Here is a 14515-nt window from a genome sequence, read left to right as displayed (position 1 = left end):
CGAGCTACAAAAAAATACATGGAGTGCATGGCGATGAAATATCAAGGAGGTCACAAAGGAACCCAAGACAACAATGATGGAGCGGCAGGCCTCCTTTGCCTTCCATCAATTTTATTCTACTTGTCCGAGGTTGGGTAGCAAGGGCAAGTAGCTTTGGCAGAGAGGCTCAGACCTCCCTCTGTCCAGCCACTTCATCCAGCTCTTCGGGGGGATCCTGAGGCATTCCTGGGTTAGCCGACAGATGTGTAGCAAACATGAGAAATGAAGATGACCCCAGAGTTTTGCGCTCGGTCCATGTTCCCACAGGAATAAAAGGACAAGGAGACGGCACATTTGTTATGGCACTCCAACTTGCCAACAAAAACATCAGAGAAAAGACTGGACTGTTTTGGCTAGCACGGTGGCGCTAAACTAATTAATCGACACACCAAACAGAACCCGCAACTCAATGGGTATCTTGCCAACTTGAAAGGCACACCATTTGGGCCACCGGGTCGGGGCAATGAATGGGTCAAGAGCAATGCCTACAGGGGATGGCACGCCATGGAAAACAAGCGTCTCAATGCTTAAAATAGCAACCTTTGCAGCCTTCTAAAATTACAGATTGGCGCATATTTTGGTTAAATTAACAAGAACAGTAAATCCCACTAAGGGTCCGGGCATCCCACGCTTACTGACCCCCGTCACAACTCAGCTTCCGAAACCAATGTTCCTTTGTCTTCGTTTGTGGTGTATCATCTTTGACTTCTTGTACTATATCATCCTCATTTTATATTTGAGTGAGGAGACTCGAAGAGTAGCTGTAAAGGAGAACTTAAATGGATTTATTGTAGCAGACCTTCAAGGGCTATGAGATTGATCAACAAGTAATAATAAGAAAAATGTTTCTCCTGATTTTCCCAAGTGGTATGCATAGAAAACAAGTTACATGGAGCCACATACATGAAAAAATTTGATCTACAACATGGAATCAAAAAATTACATCAAACCGGAGGCAACTTCATCCATTCAAAATTGATTATATTTTATTTAATCTTGTAACCGCTACATTAGTGCCAAGCTTGTTCTATCCATCCATCCATCCATCCATCCATTTTCAGGGAGCACATGCAAACTCTACACAGGTGGGTCCGGGATCGCACCCAGGACCTCAGAACTGTGAGGCCAATGCTTTCCAGCTGTTCTACCGTGCTGCCACTTGTTCTACTTAAATACAAATGAAACACGCATCTGTGTTTTCGACGTTGAGTGGTATCAGTGGTGAGCGCTTGTGAAGAGAAAAGTTTCGCCCAAGTAAAACTAGTGTTGTTGCATTCCGAATTTACTATGACCTCTACAGACAGCGTCTTTGTATTTCAGTCAGTCAGAATTAGGCAGGGCGAGGCGGCAACGTTTTTCTGAAATTATCAGTAAGAACCTCACCAATACTCACATTCTGTTTGCTGTTGTTGATAAGCTCACCCCCCCCCCCAATCAGATTGCACCAGAAACTAAAAAAAGATGAGAAATGTAATGAGTTTGCCTCTTACTTTAGTGAAAAAACACAATCCATCAGGTTAAATATCAGCACAAATCAGCAAAAAGATACAATAATACTCCATCTATACAATAATACTGATCTATAGCCACCCAGGGAAAGCTCTATTACCATGTCAGAATTTGATACAGTGACCAAAAAACTGCAGTGAAAACTTTTCAGCAGCTGAAATGATCAACAAGCTGTCTTAACTCAATACCACCTGACTTTTTCAGTAATATTGTGAAATCAGTGCAAGCTGATTTGCAACAAATAGTCAATTGTTCACTTCAGTCTGGTGAGTTTCCTAAAGATCGGAAAGTCATTGGTGTTAAGGCTCTTTTAAAAAACAGTACTGGCAGCTTCCGTGTTAGCACGCTCTAGACCCATCTCTCATCTCCCTTTCAATTGTCAAGATTGTGAAAAGTTATTTGTAATCAACTCAGCTTCTTCTTCTTCTTCTTCTTTTTTTTTGGCTTGTCAAGTTAGGGGGCGCCACAGTACGTCATCATTTTCCATCTAAGCCTATCTCATGCATCATCCTCGCTAACACCCACTGTCCTCTCTCACAACATCCATCAACCTTTTCTTTGGTCTTCCTCTTGTCTTTTGCTTGGCATCTCCATCCTCAGCACCCTTCCACCAATATACTCACTCTCTCACCTCTGAGCATGTCCAAACCAGCTACGTCTGGTCTCTCTAACCTGGTCTCCAAAACATCCAACTTTGGCTGTCCCTCAAATGAGCTACTTTCTAATCCTATCCAACCTGTTCACTCGAAGCAAAAACCTCAGCATCTTCTCTTCCACCCCTCACATTCATGCACGTATATTCTGTTTTAGTTTGGCTAATCTTCATTCATCTCCTTTCCAGTGTGTGCCTCCATCGTTCTCATTGTTCCTCCGCCTGCTCCCTGCTTTCACTGCAGATCATAATATAATCTGCGAACGTCCAAGGGGATTCTAGTCTAACCTCATCTGTCAGCCTATCCATTATTACCACAAACAGGAAGGGGCTCAGCGGGGATCCCTGATGCAGTCCCACCGACACCTTAATTTCTTTTGACACACCTACGGCACATCTCACCGCTGTTCTGCTGCCCTCATACATGTCCTGTACTATTCTAACATATTTCTCCGCCACACCAGAGTTCCGCATGCATTACCACAGTTCCTCTCTTGGTACTCTGTCAAAGGCTTTCTCTAGGCCTACAAAGACACAATGGAGCTCTTTCTGACCTTCTCTGTACTCTTCCACGAGCATCCTCAAGGCAAATAATGCCTCTATGGTACTATTTCTAGGCATGAAACCATACTGTTGTTTGGAGATACTTACTTCTGTCTTAAGTTTAGCGTCCACTACTCTTTCCCATAACTTGATTGTGTGGCACATCATCTTTGTTCTTAAAAATGGGGACTAGCACACTTTCCCTCCATTCTTCTGGCATCTTGTCTCCCACTAGTATTCGATTGAATAAGTTGGTCAAAAATTCCACAGCCACCTCTCCAAATTGCTTCCATACCTCCACTGGTATGTCATCAGGACCAACTGTCTTTCTATTTGTCATTCCCTTCAGTGCCTTTCAAATTTTCCCCCGACTAATCATTGCCACTTCCTGGTCATTCACCTTTGCCTCTTCTACTGTAACTTCTCTCCCATTTTCTTCATTCATGAACTTCTCAATGTACCCTTTCCATCTACGTAGCACACTACTGGCACCCGTCAACATATTTCCATCGCTATCCTTCATCACCTTTACTTGCGGCACATCCTTCCCATCTCTATCTCTCTGTCTGGCCAACCTGTACAGATCCTTTTCTTCTTCTTTTGTGTCTAACCTGGTGTATGTCGTCATACAGCTCTTGTTGAGCCTTCACCAACTCTACCTTTGTCCTCTGTCGCATCGCAATGTATTCCTTGCGCCTCTCCTCAGTCCTCTCCAAGTCCTACTTCTTCTTCGCTAATCTCTTTCCTTGGAAAACATCCTGTATTTTGGCGTTCCACCACCAAGTCTCCTTCTCCCCTTTCCTACCAGAAGTCACCCCAAGTACTCTCCTGCCTCCCTCACTTAGTACCTTGGCAGTAGCATTCCAGTCTTCCGGGAGCTCTTCCTGTCCATCTATCTCACCTCTTTCCAAAAGGCCACACAACATTCTTCCTTTCTCAACTTCTATCACCTGATTCTCTGCTCTACCTTTGTCTTCTTAATCTTCCTACCCGCTATCAGAGTCATCCTACACACCACCACCCTATGTTGTCGAGCTACATTCTCCCCCACCACTACTTTACAATCAGTAACCTCCTTCAGATTATATTGTCTGCGGAAAATATAATCCACCTGCGTGCTTCTACCTCCGCTCTTGTAGGTCACTCTATGTTCCCATCTCTTTTGGAAATAAGTGTTCACCACTGCCAATTCAATCCTTTTTGCAAAGTCCACCACCTTCTGACCCTCAAAGTTACTGTGCTGAATGCTGTACTTACCCATCAATTCTTCAACGCCACTGTTTCCTTCACCAAGATGTCCATTGAAATCTACACCAATCACAACTCTCTCTCACTCTGGGATGCTCAGAACTACTTTGTCTAGTTCCTTCCAGAATTTTTCTTTCAACTTGAGGTCACATCCTTCTTGTGGGGCATAGCCACTCATCACATTATATAAAATACCCTCAATTTGAAAATTCAGCCTCATCACTCAAGCTGATACTCTTTTCACCTCCAAGACATCCTGAGCCAGCTCTTCCTTTAAAATAATCCCTACTCCATTTCTCTCCTCATCTACTACATGGTAAAATAATTTAAACCCTGCTCATGAGCTTCTAGCCTTACTCCCTTTCTACTTGCTCTCTTTGATGCACAATACATCAATCTTTCTCCTAATCATCATGTCAACTAACTCCTGAGATTTTCCTGTCATAGTCCCAACATTCAAAGTTCTTACACACAGTTGCCTTTCTGCCTCTGCATTTATCCGGGTTGGGGACCGGCCTCCAGGACTCACAGGAATTGTGCCCCCCTTTGGGCTGTAGATCAGTCAAAACAAGCAATCAAATAAACAAAATCAGCACGTAAAATATACACTTCACATACTACCTCATCTATGTTAAATTTAAAGTCCAATAAAATTAATAAAATCATCAGAGTCAGCACATAATGTACACAAATCACATACTACCTGTGTGAAAATATAAACGATATGGCGATTTAAAGGACACAGGGAAGAAAATAAGTATTTGAACACCATACTATTGTGCAAGTTAGAAATACTTAGAAATCATGGGGGGGGGGGTCTGAAATTTTGATCGTAGGTAAAAAGAAAAATCCAAAAATGACTATGTACGATTTTTTAATGAATTATTTGTGTGATACAGCTGCAAATAAATATTTGAACACCCATCTATCAGCTAGAATTCTGGCCCTCAAAGACCTGTTACTCCGGTGTTAGATTTGTTGTGAATATATTATGTATTTGAATTATTGTAGGTACATTTAGTACATTAGTGTCATCCTTGCTTTGAAGAGTCTTGTTCACAGGATGAGCTCCTCCACACAGATGCAACAGTATCTTCCTAGAAGTGGCCAAGGACAACTCCATCATAACCCAAGAATGTGCCACATCATCACCAAAAACTGTACTTTTGTTTATTTCATCTGCTCACCCCTCCTTTTGACCTTGTGTGTTTTCTAATAAAAAAAGAGTATGCGAGAGGCTGGTTCAGAACGTGCTTGGAGACTGTAACTGGGATCTCTCTTACGTCCTCCTGATCAGAAGAAAGACGACTTCTTGTCCTTTATTTGTGCAATTATTCCAGCAAGTTAGTCGATAAACCTAACATTTTCTTGGTCCTTCGAGCCGGATTTCAAGATACCTGAGGATCCCAGCTTCAGAGTCGACCTCCAGGAAGACCGTGGCCACGGCAACACAGACCCGTTAAGGGACTGGTCCTCGAACTCTCTAACTGGGATCTGAGGGTTGACGGAAATCCAATTGACGAGAAGACGACTTCGTAAGAACAATTTTCTTATGAGGTATAAAAGTAGTGATTGTCGACGGGAAATCTGTGCGAAGGTGCGTCGCAGTCTCCACGAAGGTAACATGAAGGAGGTCCAGTTAAATTCCGTGTAACGAGGACGAACTCGTCTGTATAGGTTACAGTTAAATTCCGTGTAATGAGGGCGGACTCGTCTGTATCAGTCACAGTTAAATTCCATAAGGTAACGAGGGCGGACTCGTCTGTACATTAAAAGGTAATAAATGAGGGCGGACTCCTGTGCACCGTAACAAGGGCAGACTCATCTGTATAGGTCACAGTTAAATTCCATGAAAAGCAACGAGGACGGACTTGTGTATGTACTTAAATTCCGAGTTAAATAAAATACAGTCTGCATAAAATAGCATCTAATAAAACTGCAGGATAAACCGTGTGTGATTGTGTAAATGAGTGTTTGAGAGACAGGAAGTGACGACTTGTTCGGAAGCAAAGACAAGATTCCTCCACCCTTCTGGATAGAAGCCTGAGGAATACCAAGCAAGAGTATTTAACAGTCACCCTGTCTAATACAAAAACGCCAACTGTAGTACACACTAAGTGTAGTGTGTTGGCTCCAAATTCGCAAAATGGTGAAAAAAAATTAGTAAACAAAAGGAAAGGGACAACTTACCTTGCAAGGATTGGAAATGTGTCGAAGTACAAAGCCCAGATAAGATAAAATATCTAGATAAATGGAGTAAAAAACAGACACACACACACACAACTACGCTGGCCAGCTTAATTCGCAAAATATAATTCAGTTGAAAGATGACATAGATTGAAGAAATAAAGGTGACCATACTAAAATGGCCCAAGATGGGTAAGAAGATACGAAATGGTGGTTTACTAGAGAGGAAGGAGTCAGAAAAAAGGAAAAAACAAGATAATGTATATAGAAAACCAACCACACCCCTCAACCCTGCCTTTCACCACCACACAGAATGACTTGATCAGACAGAACTGACTTGAAATGGTCAAAAAGACAGGGAGGACTACAATCTCCTGCACAGACGTCTGCACAAATGACCAACTTATCATCTTGTTAAGGTGACTTGTAACTAAGGATCCAAGTAATCAATCCCGACACACAAAATGGCGCCGACCTGACTATTTAGTGGATAGGACCTGGACTATTGGTGATGTTAACCAAGGCTGTGGAAGATACTTCACACAAAGCCAACATGAATCAATATTTAGAATGTAGAAGATATGGAAAATTTGAAAAGTCAGAGAGCAACCCAGCGTTTTAGACAAAGAGCAAATTACACTAAAATAGGAGGAGAAAAACAAAACATGATGAGCCTTTTGAGGAATACAGAGCGAGTGACAACTGTATTCAAGATTTAGAGTGGTCTGCAGGAAGATGGAGAACAGGCCATTTCAACAGCAGTCGACATGCTCTCCATGCAGGTTCAAAAGACGCAATTCACAGCTGGGTTAACCAACATTACATTGGCCTGAGTACTGGCACATAGGAGGAATATGTTAATCATGCCCTCCATGCAGAGAAAATTCAGAAAGATTAAAAAAAAAACTTCAACTTTTTATGGAAAAGAAACTGCTACAGCAAGCAGAACATTTCCTAACAGAACAATAGGATAAAATGAATAAAGACTTTCTTCATGTAACAATGTGGTACAAAAAAACTCCAGGCCCAGATTTTCATTATGAAAACAAACTCAACAAATACACTCCTGAAAAAAGAAGAAACAAAAATAACAGTTGATTATCTGCACACAGATAATCTGAGGACAGCAGCCACAATGGTCAGACTACCACTGGCCTTGAAAGACAGACGCTTAATGTTGCCACGTGTCACTGTTTAAACCATATGACACACACTCGGAGTGGTTGTGAGGTTTCGTCAAAAGAGACCAAACAGCAACTAATTGGAAACAAGATTAGGAAAATTTGAAAAGTACAGGTTAGCGCAGGCTGTCACCTTCATCAAAAGTGACGTGAATCAACTCTTACCTCTTAACAAAGCAAGAGGAAAGATTTTTTAAAATAAGTCCCAGAATGCATATGGTCAATAGAACTATCAGAAGTGGGACTCATTAGGGGAGCGGAACCTGTACAAATTAACCCTAAAACAGAATATGGACCATGCATGAAACAATATCCATTATAACTAGATGTATTAGACGGCATAAAGCCAGTTATTTAGTCATTGGTTACTGCAGGGGTAATAATTTAATGTCCAGACTCTCCCTGCAACATGCCTATTTTTCCAGAAAATAAAGGCACCCCCCATCAGGAAGTTGGAGAATGGTTCAAGACCTACAAGAAATAAATCCCGCTGTTAACACAACAAGCACTGTGTGTCCCCGACAAACATACACATTCATTAAGACCAGATGCAAACGTTTTTACAGTAGTGGATTGAGTTGCATTTGAAGGCAAAAATACATATTTACCAGGTTACCTTAAGTGTAGTGTGAAAGTCCAACAATTTATTCACAAGTTATGACAGCCAGTATGTCCACATTTGAACTATCAAGTGGCAATGAAATTCTACTTTATGTAGATGGTATTTTGCTTGCATCACCCCGCAAGGAAACTTGCAAAAGTGATACAATAGCATTGTTAAAAGATTTAGCACAGGAGGGACACAAGGTTAGCAAGACCAAACTGCAAATTTGTAAACAACAAGTTAAGAACTTAGGACACAACCTTAGCACAGGAAGAACAATTTTAGATGATGGAAAAAATAGTTGTACTTAATGCACCACAACCACAAATTTTGCAACAGTAACAGCGCCTTTGTCCAAATTAATGTATGAGGAAGACCTCAAAATGACATCATTGTTAAAATGGACAGAAGAATCAGAAAAAGCTTTCTGTGAGATAAAGAATGAACTAGTGTCAGATTATAGCAAATCTTTGATGCAGATACTAGATTGTAAAGGTAATTTTATAACCTCTGTTTTAGTGCAACAACATAGAGACTCAGCATAGCATGTGCATTATCCCAGTGTGTAAGAGCGGTTATTGTGACATCTATTGCTGTAGAAACAGGTTCAACCATAGCTTTGTTCCATCCTCTGATTCTAAGAGTACCACATGCAGTCTCTGCATTGCTTTTGGAAACAAAAAAGCAACATTGAACCCAGCAACAATTTTTACCACGTCATGAGGATGGTGCAAAACATGATTGTCAAAAGTTAGGAGAAATCTGAGCCAAAAGTAGAAGTGGCCTCAGAGAGCTTTTAGAAAGAAGAGAAGAGATTTGTAGATGGCTGATCTATGAAAATGCATGGTATAGACAGCCAATAAGTATTTACAACAGTGCACGTTTTTGCGCAGCACTGGAAGGAAAAAAAAATAGTGGGATGAATTCATCCACAGCCAAAGTAACACATGCGAAATTGTTAGTTGATTTACTGAATGCAATGCAAATGCCAGAAAACTGTTACTGCATGCAAATACCTCACACATACATCATACAAAGATATGATTTCATTGGGAAATGCTTTCACTGATAGAATACTAAAGGAAGCTGCATTATATATATATATATATAAAATGACAAATTTAGATAAAAGACACATTAAAAATATATGCGCAACATTATAAAAAGACATCTATGTATGACCAAACAACAAATGTATCCTATAAATAGGTGGCCATTTTGAGCTATATCATAGCTAGCATATCTCAAACAGGAAATATATGAGTCTATACAATCAACATTATACAATTTATGGCTTCAATTTTTATTAAAAAAAAAAAAAAAATTAAGGACATGTTTGACATGTCCAAGACATAATCCACAAGGTAATTTGAGCCAATGTAGAGGACGGTTCCCTACACCACAATATCCGTTTATCGGGGGGAAAAAAAAAGGTTTGGTCATTATAGATGCCTTTTCAAAAAAGGATAGAACTCTTTCCAAACCAAACATGCCAACAGCTTTAAAAATAGCAGAGAGGAATACTTGAGTTAATTTGTCTCATTGTAAGAAGGTTATCGATTCTGAAACCATTGTTAATACTAATGTGTTTAATTGGCTATTTGTAAGATAGCTGTTCTCATTCCCACTACCAAGGTCGCTGTAGTCCGGTTACACAGGGGGTAGTGGTATTTAGAACCCTTCTGTCTCACTCCGCTGAAGAAAGCACCGTGACCAAGGCATTTAGGGGAGTGAGTCTTCTATCATAATGGCAGCTAAACAATTAAATTTTTCTGTTGGGTGTTGGATTTTATTTTTTCTGCTTGAATGGTACCTGTGGGAACCACCCAAGATCCTAGAAAACAAATTGGAGAACTGCATAGAAAAGAAAAAAAAATAATTCAAGTTCATTAAAATAACATGGTACATCTGTAAATGTAAAAACCACATTCTTGTGACAATAACCATGCCATGAGAGTTGCAAGTGTTATAAAATGTGTAACTGCAAATGGAACTAGGGCTTATGCATCTTCCAAACAATCCTCAATTCCCTGTATATTTGTGCAGGTCACAAACTACCATAACCTGCCTTTGTGACAGTTTTGAGGTTAAAGGGGAATGACTGCTTGTTTAAACATTAAATTAGATGTAGAAAATTGGCTTCAAATTGCAACAGGCATTTCAAGATAATAATTGGGTTCTCATGGTAGAAAAAAAGGCGTCACAGTGACACAGCTGTAAGGCTTTGGCGTCACAGTTCTGAGGACTCTGTTTCAGTCCCAGCTCCTCCTGTATGGAATTGCATGTTCCCCCAATGCCTGTGTTGGTTTCCTTGTTGGTGTGATTGTGAGTGCGACTGTCGTCTGTCTCGATGTGCCCTGCGAATTGGCTGGCAGCCAGTTCAGGATCCGATGACAGCTGGAATAGGCTTCAGCACTCCCGCGACCCTTATGAGGATAAGTGGCAAAGAAAATGTAATTTATGAGAGGAACGGTACCTGATAATGACGAAAAAAATGGGATTCCTGTGTATACACTAACTTCTTTTGAAAAAAAAAAAAATAAATTTCTGAAGAGGTACATCAAATTCATTGGAACCGCAAACAAATAGGGAAATTTATCAGGATTGATGTGTAAAACCATTTTTGTCATTGATAATTCATTTAGTCATTGTCACATACAAACATCTGATGACGATGGAGGTAACAGTCTTTGATAAATTAAAAAAAATGCAACAGGTTACTGTGCTTCAATAACTTCATTATTCCCATGTGTCTGTTCATCCTGTCTGTTTATGAATTTACATCTACTGTACATGCAGTTTTACCCTTGGTCGAAAGACGAGCGGTATGGGAATGACGAGTGTTTTAACATACATCGACGCCACTGATGTTCCAAGTGAGTATAAATTGACTGATCAATTTGGCAGCAGGATTTGAGTCCTCAGGTTGTTGGCGTACAACCATCAACAAACGTAGACCGAATCAACTCCATTCATTACAACATACAAGAATTGGGCATCTGGACACAGAGAGGGTTTGTAACCGTGTATGAACAGTGATCTGCTCATTTATGGCATTCCGAAGCGGAGTTGCTGTTGACAGGTTGGTTGAGAGAGGAGAAATCTGTGCTGTGTTCGGAGAACAATGTTGCGCAGTGAAGCCAACACACAGCTACGGAGTCATGCCACCGAGGGGCTTCGAACCCTGAACGGCTCATTCCGATATTGACACCTCCATGTGAGTGACCTGGATTTCTTTGCCTTTGGAAGATGCACCACTCTGTTGTCCTCAAATTTGGTATCAATTGCTGTTTATCCAGCAATTTGGACCTTGTGTGGATGTTGTTGGATTCCTTGTCTGTATGCTCTCATTGTGAAACTTATTAACACTGTTATGTCACCCACGAACGAACAGGTGGCGGAGATGTATCCTTTAATGGTGAAGAATGAGAGTGACGATGATGATGATTTTCTATTCGCTGTCTGCGTGTATTTGTTTTCCTAAAAATGTATTTGTTAGAGAAGTTGCAAAATGCTTTGAAGAGTCTTGTTCACAGGACGAGCTCCTCCACACAGATGCAACAGTATATTCCTAGAAGTAGCCAAGGACAACTCCATAACCAAAGAATGTGCCACATCATCACCAAAAACTGTACCTTTGTTCATTTCATCAGCTCACACCTCCTTTTAACCTTGTGTGTTTTCTAATTAAAAAGAGTATGCCAGAGGCTGGTGCAGAACGTGTTTGGAGACTGTAACTGGGCTGTCTCTTACGTCCTCCTGATCAGAAGAAAGACAACTTCTTGTCCTTTATTTGTGCACTTATTTCAGCAAGTTAGGTGTTTAACCTAAAATCTGGCTTTAAAAGTCCACCTCCACTCCATGTATTATTCGGAATCAGATGGACCTGTGTGAGGTCGTTAGCTGTAAAAAGACACCTGTCCACGCCATACAATCAGTAAGACTCGAACTTGTAACATGGCCAAGACCAAAGAGCTGTCCAAAGACACCAGAGACAAAATTGTATAACTCCACACGGCTAGATAGGGCTATGGAGAAATTGCCAAGCAGCTCAGTGAAAAAAGGTCCACAGTTGGAGCAATCATTACAAATTGGAAGAAGCTAAACATGATGGTCAATCTCAATCGGAAGGACGCCCCATGGAAGATATCACCTCGTGGGGTCTCAATGATCCTTAGAAAGGAGAGGAATCAGCCCAGGATGACACGACAGGACTTGGTCAATAACCTGACAACAGCTGGGACCACAGTTTCCAAGGTGACTTTTGGTAATACACTAAAACGTCATCGTTTGAAATGATGCATGGCACGGAAGGTTCCCCTGATTCAACCAGCTCATGTCCAGGTCCGTCTTAAGTTTGCCAATGACCATTTGGATGATACAGAGGAGTAATGGGAGAACGTTTGATGGTCAAATGAGACCAAAATGAAACTTTCTGGTCATAATTCCACACTAATCGTGTTTGGAGGAAGACGAATGATGAGTTCCATTCCAAGAACACGATCCCTACTGTGAAGCATGGGGGTGGTAGCATCATGCTTTTGGGGTGTTTTTCGGCACATGGGACAAGACGACTGCATAAAGGAAAGGATGACCGCGGGTATGTTTTGTGAGACTTTGGGGAACAACCTCTTTCCCTCAGTCAAAGCATTGAAGATGGGTAGTGGCTGGGTCTTTCAACATGACAACGACCTGAAGCACACAGTCAGGAAAATCAAGGAGTGGCTCCGTAAGAAGCATGTCAAGGTTCTGTGGTGGCTTAACCAGTCTCCAGACCTAAACACAATAGAAAATCTTTGGAGGGAGCTGAAACTCTGTGTTTCTCAGCAACAGCCCAGAAACCTGTCTGATCAAGAGGTCTGTGTGGAGGAGTGGGCCAAAATGCCTCCTGCAGTGTGTGCAAACCTGGTGAACTACTCAAGGAAACGTTTGACCTCTTTTGTTACAAACAAAGGCTACTGAACCAAATATTAACATTGGTTTTCTCAGGTGTTCAAATACTTATTTGCATCTGTATCACACAAATAAATCGTTAAAAAAAATCATACATTGTGATTTCTGGATTTTTCTTTTTAGATTATCTCTCTTACAGTGGACATGCACCGAGGATGAAAATTTCAGACCCCTCCATGATTTCTAAGTGGGAGAACTTGCAATATAGCAGGGTGTTCAAATACTTATTTTCTTCACTGTACAAGAGGTAGAAGAGAGGAGTCAGAACAAGGAAAAGAACAAGAAATTGAACAGAAAGAAAAAGCAAGTACAGTAATCCCGCGCTACTTCGCAGGTCACCTAACCTCAAAGCACCTGGCTGTCAAACTCCTGAAGTGTACAGTCATTGGCCTCATCAAAGACAGTGACATGTCTGCGTGTCGAAAGAAAGTGATGAGACTGGAGCTTTAGTGTGGCCAAAAGATTGTATAAATGATTTGGACTTCAGGAGGAACCCTTTACCACAGCTGTCCCTCACACTGTCCAACTGTCTTGTGCCAACCGTCGAGATCTTCAAGTTTTTAGGAATTAAGGTCTCTCATGACCAGAAGTGAAAGACGGATATATAAATTCCCTCCTCAAAAAAGCCCAGAAAAGGATGTACTTCTTGCATGGTTATGTGGAACCACAGTCCGTCACACGAGCTGCTGAGACAGTTACTGTACAGTATACACAGCGGTCATCCAATCAGTACTGTGTACCTCCATCATAGTCTGGTTTGAAGCTGCCACCGAAAAGGACAAACTCCGATTGCAACAGACAATCACAACAGCGGATTGTCGTTACCACCCCACCCACCCTTGAAGACTTGCACACCACTGTCTTGTTAATTGTACTGTGAACACCCCCGTAAAGCGGCTGCGTCATAAGCCACACTGGCCAGCAGCGATTAGCCGCGATGGCTCACCTCCGCAGCGGAAGTGGATTGGACAGGGATGCGGTGGCCGTGATCGCATATCATCTGAATGTGGCTCGAAACAATAGTGTAATATTGCCCTGAGGGCTCGAAACAAGAGCGTAATATTGCCCCGGTAACTTCACTCGGTTGTGTGGTGTTGTCCTTTTCGAAAAGAGCTTCCGTGTCAGAAGGGACGTGTTCGTCTCCCACAGTTAGGGTGCATCGCGTGTTTTCATTGGCGAATGTCCGGGTGACGTCACTTATAGAGGATGCAGCCAATATGGCGACCACTTGGATATCGTAGAATGACTTTTCTGCAACTTTGCGCATGGATGACGCGCTCTCCACTCACATTTATTTTTTCGTATGGACAATGAAGTGAATAATGTTATATTTATTTTTCATTACAATATATATTTTACAATGTTTATAGGGATGACACATGGGCTTTAAGCAGGGGATCCTTCCATGCCATGCATGATTTCAAACCATGACGTTTTACTGTATTACAAAGAGTCACCTTGGAAACAGTGGTCCCAGCTTTTTTCAGGTTATTGACAAAGTCCTGTCGTGTCGTCCTGGGCTGATTCCTCACCTTTCTAAGGATCATTGAGACCCCACGAGGTGATATCTTCCATTGGGGGGTCACTCCGATTGAGATT

General features: G+C 41.5%; 1 protein-coding gene across 4 annotated transcripts in view; it reads right to left on the bottom strand.

Annotated features, from left to right (window-relative positions):
* LOC133493198 (mitochondrial 10-formyltetrahydrofolate dehydrogenase-like) overlaps window positions 1-14515 on the bottom strand; it is a 212475-nt gene that overhangs the window by 11536 nt on the left and 186424 nt on the right. The window lies entirely within an intron of this gene.

This window comes from Syngnathoides biaculeatus, chromosome 20 (genome assembly GCF_019802595.1).
Source record: "Syngnathoides biaculeatus isolate LvHL_M chromosome 20, ASM1980259v1, whole genome shotgun sequence".
Lineage (NCBI taxonomy): Eukaryota > Metazoa > Chordata > Actinopteri > Syngnathiformes > Syngnathidae > Syngnathoides > Syngnathoides biaculeatus.
This window is presented reverse-complemented; position numbering and strand designations above follow the sequence as displayed.